The sequence below is a fragment of the Dromiciops gliroides genome, chromosome 2 (genome assembly GCF_019393635.1).
Source record: "Dromiciops gliroides isolate mDroGli1 chromosome 2, mDroGli1.pri, whole genome shotgun sequence".
In the NCBI taxonomy this organism is placed as follows: Eukaryota; Metazoa; Chordata; class Mammalia; order Microbiotheria; family Microbiotheriidae; genus Dromiciops; species Dromiciops gliroides.
This window is the reverse complement of record NC_057862.1, coordinates 699,034,505-699,057,177: the sequence shown is the minus strand read 5'-3', so window position 1 is coordinate 699,057,177 and position 22,673 is coordinate 699,034,505. Positions and strand designations below refer to the sequence as shown.

The following is a 22,673-nucleotide window of genomic DNA, read 5'->3' as shown; positions in this document are numbered from 1 at the left end:
CATTGGACCTGGTGACCTGAACTCACCGTGAGCCAAGTGCTTGGTGATCTCTGAGAAGTTCTTCATCTATCGGGTGTATCAACTCTCTGTGACACATTTTTGTTCTTTTTGTCCCAGGCCAAACGTGATTCTCCTTAGCAGAGAAAACAGAAGCATGTGAGGGGAGAGGAATCCAGCCTTCTCATCCTCCCCCATTATTATCTTACCATTGCTCAGCCCCAGCTCTAACCCTAGCTCTGGGTGGCCATGCTTCTTACCCAAAACATGGGCAAAAATTGACCTTTTGTAAATGAGTTTTAGTACCAGGAACACTTTTCTTATAAGCCCAAGCCCTGATTTTTCTTTCCTCTTTGCTAGTGAATGAATGAAGTGTTTTTAAACACTTTCATTTAAAGTTCTGAGCTCCCAGGGAAGCTAGGTGGCACAGTGGATAAAGCATTGGCCCTGTATTCAGGAAGACCTGAGTTCAAATCCAGCCTTAAGCACTTGACACTAGCTGTGTGACCCTGGGCAAGTCACTTAACCCCCATTGCCCTGCAAAAAAAAAAGTTTTGAGCTCCAAATTCTATCCTTCCCTCCCTCCCCTTCCTCCTCCCTGAGGTGGTAAACAATCAGATATATCATACATGTGCAATTATGGAAAACGTTACTATATTAGTCATTTTATACAAGACTTAAATAAAAGAAAAATAACGAAAGAAATAAAGTGAAAAATAGCATGCATTATTCTGTGTTCAATCAATATCAATTCTTTCCTTGGAGGTGGATAGTATGTTTCATCATTATTCCTTTGGCATTGTCTTGGATCATTGTGTTGCTGAGAATAGCTAAGTCATTCACAGTTCTTCAGCAAACAATATTGCTGTTACTGTGTACAACATTCTGTTCACTTCACTATGCATCAGTTCATGTAAGTCCTTCCAGGCCTTTCTGAAGTCATCCTGCTAGTCACTTCTTAAAGCACAATAATATTCCATCACCATCATATACCACAGCTTGTTTAGTCATTCCTCAATGGATGGGCATTCCTCTGATTTCCAAATCTTAGCCACCACAAAAAGGAGCTGCTAGAAATACTTTTGTAAAAATTGGTCTTTTCCTCTTTTTGGAGATGTTTTTGGGATATAAAACTAGCAGTGCTATTGCTGGATCAAAGGGTATGCCTGCTTCTATAGCCCCATAGCCATAGTGAATGAAACATTTTTAAGTGCTTACCCTGGGCCAAGCTCTGTGCTAAGCCCTGGGAATACAAACAGACGAGTTTGTCTTGTCCATTCCTGCTCTTCAGGGGCTCATGTTCTATTGGGGAGAAGACACAAGGGGAAGGTTTCAGCTGCCAGTCAGATGATAAGGTCTCATAGTCCTTAGGGGAGAGCAGCCAAGTGGGGGTAACATCTCTACTTTCATGTCATTTCCACTGATAAAGGCATAGTAGTCTCTGATGTTGAACCACTGGACAAGGCCAAGGATATTTGTGAAAACTCCTTTCTGGGTCTTCAGTAGCTGCGTCTGTAGCCCCCACAGGAGCCATGGCCAGGATGAATCTCTACAGGGGCTGCTTCCCAGGATGGTGGCTATTGGGGGCAGCTAGGTGGTGCAGTGGATAAAGCACCGGCCCTGGATTCAAGAGTACCTGAGTTCAAATCTGGCCTCAGACACTTGATACTTACTAGCTGTGTGACCCTGGGCAAGTCACTTAACCCCCATTGCCCTGCAAAACAAACAAACAAAAACCAAAAAAAACAAACAAACAGGATGGTGGCTATTGGCACTGGGTTTGAAGCCTTGCTATTCCTAAGGTCCTTGGGTTCAGGGTCCTTGGCCATCTTTGTCGGGTCTGTTAGGAGATGGTGGTAAAGGTAAAGGAGGCATTTGGACTTGTATGGCACATGCTGCTTCCTGTCTTTCACCCAGAATGCCTTGATGCTCTGATTAGGCTGGGTTGCTTGCCCCATGAATGGGATTTGATCGGTAGTTAGTGGGGAAGGCTGGCCCCTTCTCCACAAGAGTTATTTCCCTGGACTTGCCTGGCATATGCTGCCTCCTATCTCTCCTTTAAGGTGAGATGACTATCCCCATCCTGCATTCCTCAGAACAGTAAATGGGCCGACAACACAGGGTCGGGAGTGGACACAGGGAGAATTCCCTCTTCTTAGAGACACACCCCAATGTTTGTGGAGACAACAAGACTCTTGGGTTGCCTTGGCCACCCAGTGTAAGGAGGTTGGGGCAATCTCAGGTGACCTGGGAGCCCCCAAAAGTGGTGTTTGAGTTAGGAGACAGGAAAGTTTGAGCTGGAGCCAAGAGAAGAAAAGAGAGGAATTCTTCCCCCTGCTTCCATATTACTTTTGTGTCCCCCAGCCCAGTCCCAATATTCTCTGAACTTATCCCTTGGGTGATGAAGGAGGCCAGTAAAACCCTGACCTCTGGACATGTCCTCACTGCCATTCAAAGCACTTTCAGCAATGACCCCATGGGGTGGTATTGGGAGCCCCCATCTCCTTGCTTGAGGGAAGAGCAAAATGAAGCTTCAAGAGGGGCTGTGACTGGTCCAGGATCACCCCACTAGCTGGCACTGAAATCTAGCTAGGCTCAGAGCCGTGGCTCCTGCCTTCAAACCCACTGTTCTTTCCATAGAGCCCCATGTCTCTCTCCTTCCCTGGCTGCCATCTTTGGTGCTGGAGTCCTCCCAGAGAAAGAGAGAGGCTGGAGGAGTCCAGCGGGCCCACATGGCCCAGCATCCCTCCACAATCAGTGAATCAGCTGGGGGATGTTTTGGACAGCTATTTGAGCTGTTTCGATGATGTAAGGAAACACAGGAGCTGAAAGGGGACCTTGGCAGAGGACTTTGGTGAAGGTCACCAGATGATGCCACAGCCCCTGGAACAGAAAGAGAGCATGGATGAGGAGTCTAGGAAGCAGAACAGAGGGAGAATGGGACTTCCCTGAACTGGCTCTGCCTCCACAACTTAGCACTTCATAGATTCCTGGCTTTGTTCTTTAAGAGGTGGAAGTGACTGTGAGAAACACTATTCTGGACCATCAGGTAGAAGGCGTTCACTGGGATAGAAATTAGGTCAATCCAGGAAGCATTTATTAGCATCTGCTGTGTGCCCGACTCTATGCTTGGCCCTGAGACTACAAAGACAAAACCAGAGAGACCTGCCCTCCACGAGCTACATGGAGGCAAAGGTGGGATCAAAGTTCTCTGGGAAAAGCTCTTGGAGTTCGGTAGAGGAGCAAGAGGAGAAGGGAAGGGAACGTCTCATTGCTGAGCCTTTGTATACCCAGCCTCCACTAAAACAGTGCTGCCCTGCCCTCTGACAGCTCTTGGCTGGACAAAGGGCCCTGTGTCCAGACAAGAGCCCCATAGAACAATGATGGCTGGCAGCTTCCCCCCTCCATTCGGACCTCTTGGGCTGACACATGCACAGGCTGTGTCCCCCTTTCTCCACCGAGAACAAAATGCTCTAAAAATACCAAAGGTGGGGTGAGGGGGCATCTAGAAAAAGAGAGATGCTGTGGCTGGGAGCCCCAGGGCGGCACATGTGTCTGCCCGAGTGTGTGCGTGTGCCGGGCCATTGTGGGAGGTGGGAGAGACCCACATCCCACATCAGTGCGTCTGAGACACTTGAGAGAGCAGTGAGCTGAGAGCTGTGACTGTAATGGCCTAAATTATCTTCCCTCTTACCGTGAAATGATGGCAGAGGAGGGGTGTCAATAAGCATCGCTGATTCTCCCATTTGCATCTCCCTTCCACGATCACAATGGAGGAGGAAGGCCCCGTGGCTGCCTCTTCTGATTACCATATGACAGCTACGGCTCCCATCTCACTCGGGCTTGTTGGCAATTTATTGATTCCATTTCACTCTTCCAGGAAGAAGGAGAAGGAGCCCAGGCCGTAAATTACAAACATTCTGAAAATAAGATTCTAGAAAATGAAGTCCCTTCCATTCCTAATGGAAAAGATGGGCTCGCACCTGGGGGCTGCCGAGTCCACAGGCACCTCCCTGGAAAAGGCTGTCTCAGCTGCCCATCCCCAGGCACTGTGGGTTGTCCTCCTTCAGGGAGTCCAGGTCCTGCCTCAAAGCACTCCTCCGTGCCCTAATCCCTGCCCTCACACGTTCAGGGTGCAACATCCCTTTGTAATTCCCCTTTTCCCTCCCAGTTCATTCCCATAATCCTTCACTCCACCAAAGCCACTCATAGGGACAGCCACCACCACCCATTACCATATCACCACCACCTGCCATCCTAAAGTCTGAACCTCACCCCGATCACAATAGCAAATCCATTCAATTACACAAGTATTTGTTGTCTGCCTGCTATGTGCTCTATTTTGAGGATACAAAAACAAAAGAAAATGTCCCCAACCATCAAGGATCTTACAGGGCATTGGGAATATACAAAGTATAAGTAGCTAAGGTTAGGAGGCAGCCTTGAGGGGACAGAGTGCTGGGCCTGGATTCAGGAAGAGCTGGGTTCAAATCTGGATTCAGACACTAGTTGTGTGGTCCTAAACAAGTCACGCCACTACTCTGTGCTTCAGTTTCCTCATCTGTAAAAAGAGGTCATTTGGACTCAGTGGTCTCCAAGTTCCCTTCTAGTTCTCACTCTATTCTAGAATCTGATAAATTCACAGATAAGTATGTTCTAGAGTGGGAAGAGCTCTGGACTTCAGGTTAAGCTCCTTGAGGAACTTATTATTGTCTGTATGCATAGTGACTGGCATTTGATAAATGCTGATTCCTTAGGACACAACTCAACATTATTGATGAAATGTTTCATGCACAAGATGGTTCTACCATGTATCCCCTCCTTCTGAGGTTCTCCCCATTTTCTTCATGGTAGCTGCAGTCTCTGAGCAAACCCAAATTCACACCCCATCCTCCTGGGCAGAGAGTATATTATTTTGTCTTGGAATGGAGAGAGGATAACCCTATCCAGACAAAGTGATTTATCTGACCCATGCATCAGTGGAGCAACTTTGACATCTGTGGGACATGGGGGAAGCAAGCAGAGAGAAAACTCTCCTCCTCCACAGCCTTTCTCAGCCAGTGGCCCAGGAAATGCCCTCCTCTGGAAGGCCCTGGGACAGGAAGCATGCCTGCTGACAAAGATGAAAGTGGACTGCCTTCCCTTCTGCCTGCAATCCACTGGGGCAATTTGTGTTGGCCAAAGTGGGGAAGGGAGTTTCTTTTACTGCCCATCTCTGTGACATCACTTGTACCTGGCTTCAGGCAGTCCTCTCATTCAGAAGAGATTTGCCCAAAGGATTCTAATTCAGTGGAGACATTGAGGCTTTTTGAGTAGCAGTAATTCGCTTTATGGTTTACAAATTCCTTTCCTCTTTGATGATTAAAAATAGGAGATACATAGTTTCTGGGTAGTTTAATAATTTCCTTAATAAGGCTGGTGGGTCACTAATAAGGGGAGGCCTCTTGGTCATCTCTCTCAGCCCAAAGACCCTTCAGAGAGGTCGGGTCTCAGTTCATATACCCTTCAATCACACAGCAGTCACATCCAATTAGTTAACATGATTTAAATCCAATTGGTTGACAGGATTGGAGGTGGGTTATATCAAAATGAAGTCTGGAGATATGTGAGTCAGGTCACTCATCTCATGGGAAAGATGACATTGCAAAGAGAATGTAAGACCCTTCACCCAACATACATTCCATCTAGGTAAGACTGTGTAGGCCAAAGTCCTTCAGTTTATCTACACAAAAAAAAAAACTGTCTCCACCCAAGACTCCTTTTGTAAGCTTGGCTTGCGCCTGGCCCAGATGAAGAGATTTGTTGGAATCTCTTAAGAAGAACTTGCCTTTGAGGGGAAGGAAAAAGAAATAAGAAGGAAGGGGAGATCACTGGGTCCCTCAAGGTATGTATTATTGATAATTATTTCGCACATTTCACAGCTTTCAGATGAAGGGAGGGAGGGAGGGAGACTGTAAAAATTGTTTCCCATTTTGCAGATGACAAGACTTGGGATTAAGAACTCCAGTGGCTTCTCCACACCAGTCTTAGGACACCCAGTCCAGTGTTCTTTCCAACAGGCCAAGCTGCCTCCCTAATGAGACACCAGAACCAATCAGACTAAGTTCAGCATTGAAAAGGGAACTGTACCACATCTTCTGGGGGAAGGCTGTCCCACAGTCTTCATCAGGAAGCTTCTTGAAGCCTTCCTCTCAACTACTCAAATGTGTTTGCACCCTTCTATTTCAGAGCTCACTTCAATGATGCAGCTCCCAGCCCAGTCCTGCCTGGACTCCTAAGAGACTCCCACTCATGCCTCTCACCCGCTTACCATACAGGGTCTGTTCAACATGCATTTTTCCTTACAAAAAGCTGAAGTCTGCATCTCAGGAACTTTGACCATTACTTTTAGGTCTGTCCTGCTAAGGCAATGATCAAGAGTTCTGAGAATTGTTTGGGGACCCTTGGGACATGGAGAAGGAAGATTCAGAAGAAGAGAAGCCCAAACATCCCAAACAAAAGACCTGACCCTCCAGCTAAGACCCAACTCCTCTTTTTCAAATTGGCAAACAGTGAATTTATTATAAACTTGAAAGAAGAAAAGCAAGTCATACATACCAAATATTCACAGTGTCATATACAATCTTCAGAAGAAAAATTAAATCTATCACTGTTAAGAGAAATCTGCCACATTGTCTCTTGTCTGTCTGGTACTAGAGAAGCAAATGAAAGGACAACACCCTCTCCAGTATCCTATGGAATTGTTCTGGATAAAGACAATGTGTTGCAAATGCATCCCAGTCAGATAAGGATGGCCAACTTTTAAGGGGGCAGACCAGAGGTGTAATGAAGAGACTGATCAGTGAGCATCCAGTTCACAGTGCATTGCAAAATGTCTCTTTGCTGGTGACCAAAGTGGAGGCCTGGTGAACCCACCCCAGAATATGTGATGGAGCCCTGTCAGCCCTTGTCCAGATATCCAATGATGGGCCTTTTGAACATAGAGCCACGGCGCTGCTTCTGTTGATTGTGTGCAGTCTTCCCTGATCCTGAATGAATTTGTGTTGTTCAGAGGACACTCTCCTCCTTTCCGAAGAGCTGGGTTTTACATATATAAGCATCCATTAGAAGCTCCCCCTAGGAATCCAGGAATCTCCTGAATTATGGCAAGTTACCAGATATTTTTGTGAAAGCAGAATGGTAGTCAGACAGTAGCAAATGTTCTACCCTGGTTCAACATCTCTGTTATTTGAGAGAGCAAATAGCTGGTAGAGGGCAGAAGCACCTTCTCAGAGTAACCAGTCCAGGTAATGGGTTCTTCCTGAGGTTTCTCTTTCTTAGTCTCAAATTTAGCGATGGGCACTGTTTCAGGGTTACTGGATCCATGCCCAAAGCCAAAGAGCAGATGCTCACACACCTCTTTACTCCTCTCCAGAACTCAAAGATTTCCTGTCCTTCTAGGATGGAAAATACCCTTGTCACAGTTCTCTTCTCTGAAGCAATGGCAAGTGTGGTGCCTCTTGTAGCTAAAGCCGGGTCAATAGCTAGTATCACATTAGCAGCCCCCAAATTCGTGGTGTCAAAGACTTGTGCTTCCCAGAAAAAGCCAGATGACAATTGTCAGCACACACAGACCTTGAAGATTGGGGGATTTCTCTGATTCTGTGCAGTATCTTCATATCATGAATGCTGTGTATGCGCAGACATTCTTTTAGGCATACTATCAACCTCTGCCTATCCACTCTTACTGCCCATGTGCAACATATAGCTCTAACTCCTTAAATGGGAGACTTAGCTTTGTGGAGCTCTGAGGCTGATAATGGCAGCCAGCCATTGGAAAACAGTCTTTCCACAATATGCATGTCTTCTGTATCAGTACATGCATACAGCTTAACCACAGAGGAAAGGGAGAAGACTTTGGAACCAGGTCTACTAGCAACCACTAAGGAGGTGCTGTCCTGTTTGAAGTTGGTGAAGAGCAGCTGGCTGGAGCTGGCCTTCCCACTCTGGCTGGCCAGGCTCATAGATGAGAGGGGGAGCCTGGGCTCTTGTTCACTACCTCTGAGGAAGGGAGAGATGACGGAATCGGGATCAGCTCTGGGACCCCACTCTTCACCACTGGCGTCTTCTCTGTCGTGGTTCCCCCAACTGCCATGGTTGCTGCTGCTTCTACTGCTGCTGGTACTGCCACACACTACCCCAACTTCTTCCCTGAACTCCTCTTTGAGTTTGTACTCAATCCTGCAATGCATGGACACCGGGGACTCCAAGAGGTATTTGGGCCAGGGTCTGCTTCATGGGCTTGGTCCCTGTAAAGCCTAGGAAAGGCTTACCATAGCTGTCAGACCAAGGGGCAAACAAACAGAACGGGGTCATTAAAAGAATAACCCTGACCCTCACACCCCCAACCATTATCTGGGGATTTCGGATCACTGGGATCTCTCCTCAGTCCTCAGTCAGATCCTGACCTTAAGGGATGTTCTCTCTGGGAATCTGGAGTAAGATCCCACCTCAACAGGATGCTCTTTCTGCTAAAATCTGAGCTAACCCTCAAATTCCAATTTTGTGTGAGCTCTCCATGGTGCTGAATCCAAGCCCTCATCTAGGTACCAGTCCTCTTTGGCGATGGAGTCATACCCCAACCAGATGAGAACATTCCTTACTGGGTACTTACTGTCTTTGCTCTTCACTAGTGTGCCTCACTGCTGGCTCAGTCCTTTGCTTTATTTGCTACTCTAGCCCTCATTGGTCTTCCCTGCCAGCTCAGACTGCCAGCAATCACTGACTGGCTAATTCTGTGCTCATGTGTGCATGCTTCCTACCTAAGCCTGTTTGCATAGCAACCCAGCCCAACCATAAGTGGCCTAACAGCATCTTTCACTTGACTCATTCAATCAGCAACATTCATTCACTCATTCATTCAACATTCAGCATTGCCTATGTGCTATAGGCAGCAGAGGAAAAACAAAACTAAGATAGATGGTAGAGCCCTGCCCTCAAGGAGTTTAAAACTGAGTAGAAGGAAATAAGGCCAATTCAGAAGGAAAATCTAATACAAATGATAATATGATAAGTGCATAAGAAAGACATGGAGGCATCTGGGTCCCAACTAGCCCAGGTGAACTTGTTTTGCTTTTTTTTTTTTTTGTCAGACTGAAGACTCTCATTTCTATTCAAAAGCACAAGTGAATATTTCAGGTTATTATGGGAGCTTAAATACTGTCAATGGCATGAAATGGATGAGCTAGGAGAGCATTTGGGGATATTGATATGCAAATGTGCCTATCAACTGCCCCACTTTGCTTCAGACTCAGAGATAATTAAAGCATTATGTACTTGTGAATCAAGGTGGTCCTGTGTCTTCTTTTCCTTTAAAAATGTAGAGATATGCCAGAATCAGGAAGAATCTCTCATTTCTGTAAACCGTGGTCACAAAAGCTGTTCAGGCCTGGGTTGTGAACAAGAATTATATGGCCCAAAGCATGAGAGAAAGCATATAATAATAAGAGCCAACATTTATAGAGCACTTACTGTGTGCCAAGAACTCTGCAAAGCACTTTATGATTATCTCATTCGATCCTCCTGATAATCCTTGGAGGAAGGTGCTATCATTATCCCAATTTTGCAGCTGAGGAAATTGAGGCACATAGAGGTTAATTCACACAGCTAGGAAGTGTCTGAGTCTGAATTTGAACTCATGTCTTTCTGACTCCTAGTGCTCTATCCACTGCAACACCCAGCTTTATGGGCATCTTTGAAAGGAGATTCTCTGGCATTTGTGATCATTAATTTGAAAGAATTTTTATCCTTTTATAACTTCCATGAAGAATCCTCTCCTCTCTCTTTTATCCTTGCTTCTCTTTCTTCCCTTCTCTCCTCTCCTCTCCATTCTTCCCCTTTACTGAATCTTTTCTCTACCTCTTAATCTTATCTCATCTCTTCTCTGTCTCTCTGTTACTTTCTGTCTGTCCCTCCTGTCTCTCAGTCTTTCTGTCTCCTTCTGTCTTCTCTCTCCCTATCTTTTCTCATCTCTTCTCCCTCTCTCATCCTCCCTGACCCTTCTATGGTCACCAGAACAGGATACCTGAATTAATATGTCAGAAGCTGAAACTTGATTCAATGAGACACAGTCCTTGAAACAATAAAAGCCTACTCTGGGCACCCTTGTAGAGAATATCTATGAAGGCAACAGGCCCTAGGCAGAGGGGCCCCATCATCAACATCACCTGGATTCTCAGGAGACTTGGTTCAGATGTTAGCCTTTAGACAAGGGTTAAAGGACTGAGGAGAGAGACCTCCCAGGAAAGACTGAGGGGAGGAAGAACAACAGGACCTAGAGGGCCCCATTCCCTGGATTTGGTCATTTGTTGAGCTTTAGAGTTGTCGTGGGTTTTTGCTTAATTATCAAATAAATTTCCATTTTAACAACCTCGGTCTTGCTTTAGCTAAGTCTAGGTCAGGTGAAGTTAACTCATTCATTCAGCAAACATTGGTAAGGCAACTTCTTAATTCAGAACACCCTATTATATAATCATTGTAAGATGTCCTGCCCTCTTATAGCTAGCAGTTTAGTTGGGGGAATGGGGGTGAGGGAGAGGGAGGGGCAAAGAAGGCAGTTGATTCAAATACAGATAACTATAATACCTCCTTACCTGCTAAAAACATGGCCATTATTTCAGGGGATGCCATAGATTGCCTATCTATTAGATTAATGTAGATTGCAACGCATGCCTTCCCACCCTCTGTAACTCATTCACATTTCCTCAAAAATTCACCCTAGTGGAAGAGGAGGCTGTCCACCTAATATACTGGAAACATTGCGATGATGGTAGTATGCATGATCCCCACACACCCTAGTCACCAGGAGGACCAGGAAAACTTTCCTGAAGAATGTGTCATTTGATTTTGGCAATCCAGGAAAGGAAGGAAATTCACAGGGAGAAGAAATTCTTCCAGATATTGGACTAATGATTGGATATGGTTCTTGTAGCAAGGCAAAAGTTCAGGAGGGAAGAGTTTGAGAGCAGCTAAGTGCTCAGTGAATAGTGCTGGACTTGGAGTTAGAAGACCTGAGTTTGAATTCAGCCTCGGACACTTATTAGCTATGTGATCCTGAGCAAATCACTTAACTGCTGTCTGCCTCAGTTTCCTTATCTGTAAAATGAGGATGATCACAGCACCCACTTCTCAGGATTGTTGTAAGGATAAAATGAGATAATTTTCAAATGTTCCACAAACCTTAAAGTCCTGTGGAAGTGCTAACTACTATAGTGGAGCGGTAGGGCAGAGCAGTTAGAACTTTTGATCCTTTCTCACCTGGGGCTTCCCGTCACCTATGTGTCTATGGACAGGAGAAAATTTATGAAAATCATAAATATATTTCTCCATAACTGATAGCCCAAAAGAACCCAATAGAAAGATAAAATCCTCATTGCTCTATTTCTCTAAAGGAGAAGTGGGATGCCACTTAAGTTGAATTGTGATTCTTCAGGCTAATTGAAAGGACATTTTTGAGCCCACTTTGTGAAAGGCATAGAGCTATTGACCAAGATCCCCAGACATCTGGGGATTTTCTTGATAATGAGATGCCGATTAGGCATATTGCATTCTGAATGCAGCAGGAATGTCCAGAGCATCTCTCACTTCTGCCTCCTTCCTTTCCCTTGTGCAGCCAGCCATCTCATGCAGACCTCTATGGCCCTTTGCCTAAAGCACTGTAGCAGCCTCCCAGCTCACCTCCCTGTCTCCAGACTCTTCCCCTCACCAATCCAGCCTCCACTCAGCTGTCACCAAAGTCATCTTTCCAATGCACAATTATGACCACAGCACTGCCCAACTCAGAATCCTTTGAGGATGAGATGCCAACTCCTTGACCCAGTCCACAGCCTGGCTAAAATTTCCAACCTTATTGCATTCTATCCCTTGCAATTTGGGATTCCTATCAAACTGGACCACTCCCTGTTCCCTGAACATAATGGGCTTCTCCCACCTCCATTCTGCCCACCACCACCCATGACCAAAGAGTAGTCCCTCACATCAACCATTCTGAATCCTTGCCTTCAAAGCTAAGTTCAGGTGCCACCTCCTCCATGATACCTTCCCTGATCCCCTCGGATATTATCATAGATGTTCTACTTTGTTGTGCTTCTGCCAGGAGAAGGGAAGTTTGTTAAGGACAATAATGGATTTGTCTTAGTGTCCCCAGACATGGCACAGTGTCAGATGCATGATGGGCACTGAGAAGATGATTGGGGAGCTTTTTGAATTGCCTTTGGGCTAAACTGATGTCCTAGCCCAGCTCAGGATGGCTCTGTGCTCATCCATACAACAACCAGCTGTGTATTGAGTGTGGCCCAAGGCCACTGCCCTGGGTGAGTCACAGACGCCAAAGAGAAGGGACAGTGCTCTAGAGTCTGAGACTCCATTTTGAGGAAGACCAAGCCATCTAGTCCCACTACCACCACCACCACCCCTCCATTTTAAACAGGAGGAAACTGAAGAAGCCCAATCAATGAGAGAACAGAAAATCCTGAGTACTTCATTTAGGGTTAAAATATAAAGTGTAATTATTCTAGGTGGTTTGTCCCAAAAGACTCATTAAGTGTTTCTGAGCATGCAAATGAGGTAGGGGGCACCAAGGTCTCTTTCTTACCACATTAAGAATAAGCAGTGCTTCAGATCAGGGAGAGAACTTAGAAATCATGCTTTCCAAAGCCCTCACTTTCTAGAGGAAAAAAGAGGGAAGTGACTAGCCCAAGGCAATGCAATGAGTTAGTGGCAAAGCTCAGCCTCAATTGCTGATCTCCAAGTTTCTAGGTCAGGGCTCCTCCCACTGTGACACACTGCCTATGTTTGATTCCTGCTGGTAAGTAGTTCCATAACTCTCCCCCAGTTAAATGAGGGAGGTTATATTTAACCTCATCCATACAAAGCTCCACTGTGGGAAACAACCACTTTGTCTCAGGAATCATTTGTCCTGGAGCAATGATTCACCATAAGTGGTTGGTAAAGAAGGCTCTCCAGCCAAGCTCCCAAGAAGTAAGGGGCTCCAGCGTCAGTAACCCAGAATAATGGACGAATTCTGCCCACACCTGATGCTATGGTCATGTTCCTGGATGGCTTCTCATCTAACATACGCATGCAAATGTGCTGAATAAATGCAAATTTGGGACCGCTAGCTGCATGACTAAGGGGCTATCAATTATGGAGAAATAGATTTATGATTTTCATAAGTTTTCTCCTGTCCACAGACACATCCCAAACATGAGGGTCCTCTCCCCTCCTCTCCATCATGTCAATTTTGTGTGTCTTTCCACTTGGAGAATCTGAGAATGTCAGACGAGGAAGAGACATGCCCAACCAATGGGACTGTCTGAAACAAGAATCATTTCTTTGCATCCCCGGTGATTAGTATAGTGCCTGGCACTTACAAGGCACTTCATCAATACTTGTTGACTTGGCTTGATTTGAACTGGGGACTAAGCAAGAATCTGTTTGAAAGATGAAAGAGTGCTGAGTCCCCTGGACCAGACATGCAAATAAAAACAGGAATGAAGTTAAGCAGAATGGGAAATTATATCTTTAATCGCCATGGCAGTGAATCAATTAGCCAATTAACATACAACATACAAAGAGAACTATAGTGAGTACCTATTCTGCACCATGCACCCATTAGACTAGGCAGTGGGAGTATAATGACAAAGGCCAACAGCCTTTTTCTTAGACCTCACAGCAAGTCCCTTTTCTGCAGCACGTTGAAGTTTGTGAAGCATTTTACTCCCCATGATCCTATAAAGGAGATTTACAAAAATTATCATCTCCATCTTACGGACAAAGAAACTGAGGCACATAAAGGTTAAACTACTTGTTCATGGTGGTGTGGCTAGTAAGTGCTGGAGGTGCAACTTGGATCCAGATCTCCTGAGTTTGGGACTAATGTCATTTCTCCAGCATCATGCTGTCTCTCCAGGGAAGCAGGGAAAGCCCAAGATAACTCATGGAGTCACCGGTACAAGACTTTGTGAGTTCTTTACCATGAGACCTGTTGGCTAACTTGTAGATCATCCCAGGAGGTTACCTCACTCTGGGCACAATGAAAGAACATTCTTTCAGGACTGGCTGCTACAAGTCCTCTTCAGAGGCCAAGGGCTAAAGAGGTTCATGCTTGCTGAAGGGCAGCTGCCACCTGCCTGCCCAGAGTCCATCAGAGCAAGGTGCTCGGTTTGAGATGTTCCATGTGAGCATGGGCATTGGTGCTGAAGAGTGGCTGGGAGAGGCCACTAGGAGGGGGAAGGGCCCAGGCCATGTAAGAACTGCCTCAGAGGATGGGGACACTTAGCTGGAGGAGGAGGAGAAGGAGGGATATGACAGTCATCTTCAATTGTTTGAAGGGCCAGCCCATGGAAGGAGGCTTGGACTCCTTCTTTGTGACCGTAGAGAGAAGAACCCAAAATGATGGGGGGGGGGGGCTGAAGGGGTAAACATGGGCTTAATGGCAAGTCAACAAGCATTTATTAAGCACCCACTATGTGTCAGGTGCTGTGCTAAGTTCTGGGAATACAGAGAAAGGAAAAGGACAACCCCTGCGCTCAAGGAACTTCCAGTCAAATAGAGAAGACAACATGCCAACAACTATGTGCCAAGGAGATATAGACAGGATGAATGCACTGATGTTAAGGAAGATTGGACAAGCCTTGTGGAAGGTGAGATTTTATCTGAGACTTAAAGAAAGGCATGGAATCTAGCCTATGGAGACAAGGAGAATCCATGCCAATGCATGCATTTTGAGAGATGGCATGCAAGTGACCAGAAAGGAGGAAAAACTGCCTCATAATTAAAGTTGTCCAGAAGTAAAATGATCTGCCCTGGGGAGAGTCACAGGCCCATCCTCCTGGGGGGGGGGTCGGCAAGTGGAGGCTGGACCCATTGGGATAATTGTTGGGGGGGATATACACGGCATGGAATCAATGGCTGCTGAGGCCTCTCCCATCTCTAAAATCCCATGAATTACCATGGCCCTGGAAAATGCAGTTATTTGCTCTAATTCCACTAAAACAGGCTCCAAGGCTTTGGGAGTATTGAGTCTCATCAGGTCTTCTGAAGTGCTGTTGTATGGATTTTTTTAGTGGGAAAGGCAGAGGTGAGGGGGGGACACATACCAGATCTATGATTTCCGGTTGCATCGACTATTGTTTGAAACTAGCTAGTCATCCCCTGGAAGTTGGAGAAAGCCTCATTGGACACTATATTGTGAAGAGAAGATGACAGTGCAATAAAATCTCAGGCTTCAGATACTTGAATAACTTCAAATTTGTCCCTCTTAGCCCAGAGGAAAGAGCGAGTAGTGAAAGAGAGTGATTTACAGAGAAGCAAATTTCAGTTCAATGTCAGGAAAAGATGTCCTAAAGATGAGAATTGTCCATCAAACAGAGTGCTCCAAGAGGCCATGAACTTCCCATTACTGAAAGTGCGCGAGTGGGATCTGGAAAAACAACTGTCAAGAAGGTGAGAGGGCTCATTTTTGCATGAGTAGAAGGAAGGGTTGCCTCAAATCAACTTCTCAATCTCAGGTTCTGTAGATTTATGTGTCTCCTCTATGTATTGGAAGGCAATCTGCCTTCCCCTGGTTGTCTTAGCTTCATTGCAGAGCCCAGTTCTCCTAGAAGAAGAAGAGATCGTCCTTTGAGCTTTCCATATCTATTTCAGAATTGTTCACCAATATCATCAGGGCCATGTTCACAATAGATTTCTTGAGATACAAGGGATCCGACACCAGCAGAACCTGTAATGATCAAGAGACACATTCCAACACTGCGGTGGTGCTGCTTGTGTGGCACTGAGAAACTGACTGCTGTCTTGATCAAGACCCACAGAAGAAGGAGGCATCGATTCCTTGGTGTCTGCTAAATTATTCTCTATCTCCTCCATGCTTGGGCTGGCTGGCTGGCTGACTCTGTTTCTCTGTCTCTTTGTCTCTCTCTATGTGTCTCTGTGTCTTCTCTCTCTCTCTCTCTCTCTCTCTCTCTCTCTCTCTCTCTCTCTCTCTCTCTCTCTCTCTCTCTCTCCTTTTCCCTTCCTCTCTCCCTATCTGTATCTGTATCAGTTTCTGTATCTGTCTCTCTCTCTTCCCCTCTCTCTCCTTCTCTTCCTCCTCATATCTCCATACTGCTAAGGACACAAAAATGCAAGTACCTCATGGACAATGACACATGGGTTTAATTCAAGTCCTTTGTAGTATGACTGAGCTTCTGCTGCCAGCAGGGCCCTCTTGTTGGGACTGTCTGAAGGAAGCATCAACAAACTTCTCAGCTTCATGACCCAACAAGGTGGATCCTCTCTCACTCTTTTTTTTGAAGGGGCAATGAGGGTTAAGTGACTTGCCCAGGGTCACACAGCTAGTAAGTGTTACATGTCTGAGGCCAGATTTGAACTCAGGTCCCCATGACTCCAGGGCTGGTGCTTTATCCACTGTGCCACCTAGCTGCCCACTCTCTCACTCTTAAAGACAGAATTTGACTAGTCTATAAAGTAGCTCCATAACTCTAAGACATTCTGTCTTAGAGGGCAAGAGATTCCTGGCCCTGCAGCCAACGTGGTGTTGTAAAGAATTAATTGTTATTTGAGGTTTTTATGACGCCATCTTTTGGCTAAAATTTAAAAAAAAACTCAGCTCATGCACTGGCCTCTGGGGCTCTGCAAACGGCACAGTGCTCCACCCACTGGTGTAGCCATCACCATGGCGCTGGTACCTCACATCATCACCACTTGATGATGCCTACATGGGCCTGACAAAATTATAATGACTCGAAGCCTAGTGAGGACAGTCATGTGACTGTCAGAGCACCCAGCCTATTGGCTGGGAGCTGTCTGGGGTCTGCTGGAAAGAAGGGGGGAGGAGATTCACCATTCTAGCTGGAAGCTGGAAGGCGACAGGATGCTGCTGTGTATTCTCAGTTGATTCCTGGGTGGTGGTGTTATTCAGGTTGTATAATTTCCCTTTCCCCATTTTATTTCCTTTCCCTTGATACTACTGATCCTGTTTGTGTTTTTTTAAGTTTATTCTTGTCAAATAAATCCTGCTCTGTTTTGAGGGAGGCTGCCAGTCTCCTTCCTTGCCCCAATATTGCAGTGAGCTGCTTAGCTAACACTCCGCAATTAAAAATTGGTCCCCACAGTGTTAAGGGTATCTGCCAATGCTCCAACCCTGGAATGGCCAATGCAAAGCTACTTGTCACCAGCTCCAAAGTACAAGATTTTCAGGTTTCGTAGGACCTTACCAGACTTTACCAAAGCTACAAGTTCTGTAGAGTTCTGTGCTATATCTTTTAACTTTTTAATCTTTTATGCAGCAACTGCACTTTAAACTATAATGGAAGGGTGTTTTCCTTTTGGGTCAAGAGAAGTTGGAAAGGAGATAAGAATCTTAATGGGAAATGGGGCATGAGCTATATTTGGAGATGTTCCCAGAGCTTAACTCAGGGTGGGGGCAAATGAGCCAATTTGTGATAAATTTATGAAATACTGCATGGGAATGATTTTATATTTTAAACCCTAGACTGAGCAGAAAAGAAGCTGAATCACAGCCATGTCAGGGTGGGGGCCAGGGGAAGGGCCTTTAGAAGAACACCTGCCTATCAATGACTTTTCTGTCCTTCCTCTTTCCATGCCCATGGAGGGGACAGGAACCTCTGCATCTGTGCAAACCTTCTGGGCTACTGGGGTATCTGCCCAAGCAGCAACAACACCTTCCAAATAGCGAATAGCCAGCCTCAACATGTAGTAGGTACACAAGCACCTACTATGTGCCTGGTGCTATGTTAGGTATAAAGATAAAAGACAAAAAGGAAACTTTCTTATCCTCAGGAAGCTTAATGGCTAGACAGGAGGGGAGGTAACCTATGTGTGTGTATACAAATATGCATATGTGTGTGTGTGTTTATAAAATAGATTTGAAATGGGCACAAGGTAATTTGACAAGGAGGGAAACTAGGTGGCACAGTAGATAGAGTGCCAGGCCTAGAGTCAGGAAGACCTGGGTTCAAATTTGGCCTCAGATACTTACTAGCTGTGTGACTCTGGGCAAGTCACTTACCCTGTTTACCTCTGTTTCCTCATCTGTAAAATGAGCTGATGAAGTAAATGAAATGGCAAACCACTCCAGTATCTTTTCCAAGAAAACCCTGAATAGGGTCCAGAAGAGTCAGATATGAATGAAATAACCGAATGGCAACAACAATTTGGGAAGGTGGTTCTAGGATCTGGAGAGATCGAGAAAGGCTTCAAGTAGAAGGCACTCCTTGAGCAAAGCCTTGAAGAAAATGAGAGATCCTAAAAGGTGGATAGAGATAAGGAAGTAGAGCATCCCAAGCATAGGAAGAAACTAGTGCAAAGGATGGAGATGTCTGTGTGGCCCATGGCAAGGTCAGGTTGGCTGAACCTTTGAGGGAACAAAGGGGAGTGATGGGAATCAGGCTACAAGAGGAGGCTGGGCCAGATCATAAAATGATTGAAATGCCAAAGAAGAATTTATATTTGATCTCACAGGTGATAGGGAGCCAAGGGAGGTCAATGGGTGAGGCAGAAGGGACAAGGAATGGGGAAGGGCAACGACATGTTTAGGCTGATGCTTCAGGAAGATCAATTGGATGGTTGGCTGAAGATGAATTGGAGTCAGAAGAGCCTTGAGACAGGGAATCTAATTTAGAGGCTATTGCCTCAGTCCAGGCCTGAGCTGAGGAAGGCCTGCACCATGGAGGGGGCTGTATTGCAGAGATGCTGTGGAGACAGGATTTGGCCACTGACTGGTTATGGGGTGTGGGAGTGGGAGAGAGTGAGGAATCCAGAATGATGCCAAGGTTGCAAGCTGGAGTGACTGAAAGGATGGAGTTGAAATGGGGAAGCTTGGAAGAGGGATGGATTCAGGAGGAAAATATATATGCCTTCCAAAATGTGGAGCCATGTCCCCAAATGTTACTAAACTGTACCTAACATCTGACCCAGCAATGCTACAGTAGGCCTATACCTCACAGGGATCAAAGAAAGAGGAGAAAGGTCCATACGTACCAACATACACAGCAGCTCTTCTCCTGGTGACGCCAAACACATCCATCTGTTGGGGAATATCTGGCTGAACAAGTAGTGGTATATAAACATTCTATTGTGCCTTAAGAAACAAAGAAAACAGGGACAATTTCAGAGAAACCTTATGGCATTTGTAGGGACTGATATGGAGTGAAGAGAGAACCGGGAGAACAATTTATGACAATGATGGCAACGGTTGTGAAAGCTGAAGGGACCCTGATCAGTGTCATCATCTACTGTGAGGTTTCCTAGCACAGAAGGGATGGACTCACAGTGCAGAAGGAGATAGATTTTTGGATGTGCTCAATGTGGGAATTTGTTTTTCTTGACTATTCACATTTGTTAAAAATGTTTTTTTCTCTAGTGAGAAGGGCATGAAGGAGAAAAATCATTTTTTTATTCATTGAAAAAATTGAATAAGCAGCTAGTGGTAAAATGGATAAAGTGCTGGACTCGGAGTCAGGAAGAACTGAATTCAAATCCAACATTTGACTAGCTTGCAATTCTTGGCAAGTAACTTCACCTCTGCCTGCCTTAGTTTCCTCACCTGTAAAATTGGGATAATAATAGCACCTGCCTCCTGGGGTTGTTGTAAAGATCAAATGTGATAACATATGCAAATCATTTTGTAAACCTTAAAGCCTATGTAAATGGAAGCTATTTTTGTTAATATAAATTTAATTTTAAAAAGAAAGATCTGCATTCCTATGTGCAGCATGAATATTTTGCATAAGTATCTGAAGATACATGTCTCACTGTACCTAAGCTTATTTTTCTCCACTTATTCCCTGCTCCTCAAGAACTCCAAGAAGAGAGTCCCTGGGAACTGTTACATATACCTCTGAGCTGGACTTGGAGGCAGGAAGAGTTACTTTGCAAACTTTAAGTAAAGGTTTAATTTTCAATAAAGTACTTTAAACCTTAAAGTTCTTTGCAAACCTTAAAATGCTAGCTATTACTAGCTAGCTCCTAGTCTTTCACACCAGGATAAGAAAAAATAATGTGAGTAAAGTATGGACTTTGTGAATGATACAGAAAGACCACATCAATAACTTCCCAGACCTGATGAAGTAGTAACTTGTGTGTGGGGGGGGGGGGTGGAACCTGTTACAGCTTATAGTTGGTTTAAATGACACAGGTGAAATGGATACAGCCCTGTCTGCTCAGGGATAATCTAGTGCATTAAAACATTATAGCATCAACAAGGCTTTGAGCTCTTTCTCCATGATGATACTCATCATTGGGGCAGCTTGGTGGTGCCACAGGATACAGAGTTCCAGGCCTGGAATCAGGAAAACCTGATAGATTTTTTTTCCTGATAAAGTATTTTATTATTTTCCAATTCGATGTAGAAATAGTTTTCAACATTTGTTTATATAAGATTTCCAATTTCAAATTTTTCTCCCTCCCACCCCTCCCTTTCCCCCTCCCCTAGATAGCAGGTAATCTGATATATATATATATATATATATATATATATATATATATATATATATATATATATATATATATATATATATATATATATATATCAACATTAAACATATTCTGCATTAGTCATGTTATAAGAGAAGAATCAAAGCAAAAAAGTAAAAACCGCAAAAAAGAAACACAACAGCACCAAAAACAAAAGAAATAGTATGGTTCAATCAGCATCCATCCATATTCCACAGTTGCTGTTGTGCTTTTATTCCCTAGATTTGGAGATCCATTTCCATCATGAGTCCTTTGGAACTTTCTTGTACCGTTGTATTGGTGAAAAGGATCTAGTCTAAACCTGATAGATATTTACAAACTGTGTGACCTTGGGTAGGGCGATTAGCCTTTGCCTCAGTTTCCTTATCTGTAAAATGGAGATAATAAGAGCACCTATCTCACAGGGTTCTTGAGAAGATCAACTGAGATATTTGTAAAGTGTTTAGAACAGTACCTAGAACACAGTAAACACTATATGTTATCATCACCACCACCACCATGATTGGAGAATTCCTTCCCTCGTTACCAATTTCCTGTAATAAGCCCCTGTGCATAGAGGTAAAGGGTCTTAGAACAACAGGATCCTACCCAGGTTCAAGAACAAGTCCCAAAGCCAAACACTGAAAGGACTGTGATGATCAAATAAGAAAATAAAGCACTTAGAACAGTGCCTGGCACATAGTAGTACTTAATACTTTCAATTATGTCAAGCTCTTCTTTGATTTTCAAGATGCATATTTTTGTGTTTAACTGGAGGTATTTAAAGTTTTGGTTTTCTAGGTATTTTTAGTTGTATTCTAATTCATTGATCTGTTCTTTCTCTCTTTTATCATTGTAAACATTTAGAGATATAAATTTTCCTCTAAGTGTTGCTTTGGCTACAGCCCACAAATTTTGACGTGTTGTCTCATTGTTGTTATTATCTTTAATGAAATTATTTCTTTGACCCATTCATTTGGGGGAGGTGGGGTTGAGCTATTTAGTTTCCAATTAATTTTTAATCTGTTTTCATGATCTTTTATTGAATGTAATTTTTATTGCATTATGGCCAGTAAAAGATGCATTTAATATTTCTGCTTTTCTGCATTTTGTGAGGTTTTTATGTCTTAATACATGATTAGTTTTTGTGAAGGTGATATGCACAACTGAAAAAAACCTGTCACATTCCTTTTTATTTCCATTCAGTATTCTCAAAGGTCTATCATATGAACTTTTATGAAATTCTATTCAGGTCCTTAACTTTAGCTCATTTATTTTTTGGTTCAATTCATCTAGGTTTGAAAGGGATAAATTTAGTTGCCCTACTATTATAATTTTATTGTCTACTTCTTCTTGTAACTCATTTAACTTTTTCTTTAAGAATTTAGATGCTAGGGCAGCTAGATGGTGAGTGGATAAAGCACCAGCCCTGGATTCAGGAGTACCTGAGTTCAAATCCGGCCTCAGAAACTTAACACTTACTAGCTGTGTGACCCTGGGCAAGTCACTTAACTCCAATTGTCTCACCAAAAAAAAATGTAAAAAAAAAAAGAATTTAGATGCTATATTATTTGGGGCATATGTGTTTAGTATTAATATTAACTCATTGTCTATGGTACCTTTTAGCAAAAATATAATTTGCCTACTTGTCTCTTTTAATCAGATCTATTTTTGATTTTGATTTTTCAAAGATCATGATTGTTTCCTGTGACTTTTTTTTAGTGAGGCAATTGGGGTTAAGTGACTTGTTGAGGGTCACACAGCTAGTAAGTGTTAAGTGTCTGAGGCCAGATTTGAACTCAGGTACTCTTGACTCCAGGGCCGGTGCTCTATCCACTGTGCCACCTAGCTGCCCCATTCCTGTGACTTTTTACTTCAGCTAAAGTGTAATAGATTCTGCTTCAATTCTTTATCTTAATTATTTGTACATCTTTATGTTTCAAATGTGTCTCTTGTAAACAACATGCTATTGGATTGTTTCTAATCTCTTGTTTCTAATCCATTCTGCAATTTTCTCTTCCATTTCCTAGCTGAATTCATCTCATTCACTTTTCTTTTTTTTTTTTTTTTTTGGTGAGGCAATTGGGGTTAAGTGACTTGCCCAGGGTCACACAGCTAGTAAGTGTTAAGTGTCTGGGGCCGAATTTGAACTCAGGTCCTCC

The 22,673-nt window shown here is 44.1% G+C and overlaps 1 pseudogene; it reads right to left on the bottom strand.

Moving 5' to 3' along the window:
• Positions 1 to 7,081: 7,081 nt before the first annotated feature.
• Positions 7,082 to 8,000, bottom strand: LOC122744262 (annotated as a pseudogene).
• Positions 8,001 to 22,673: the final 14,673 nt, after the last annotated feature.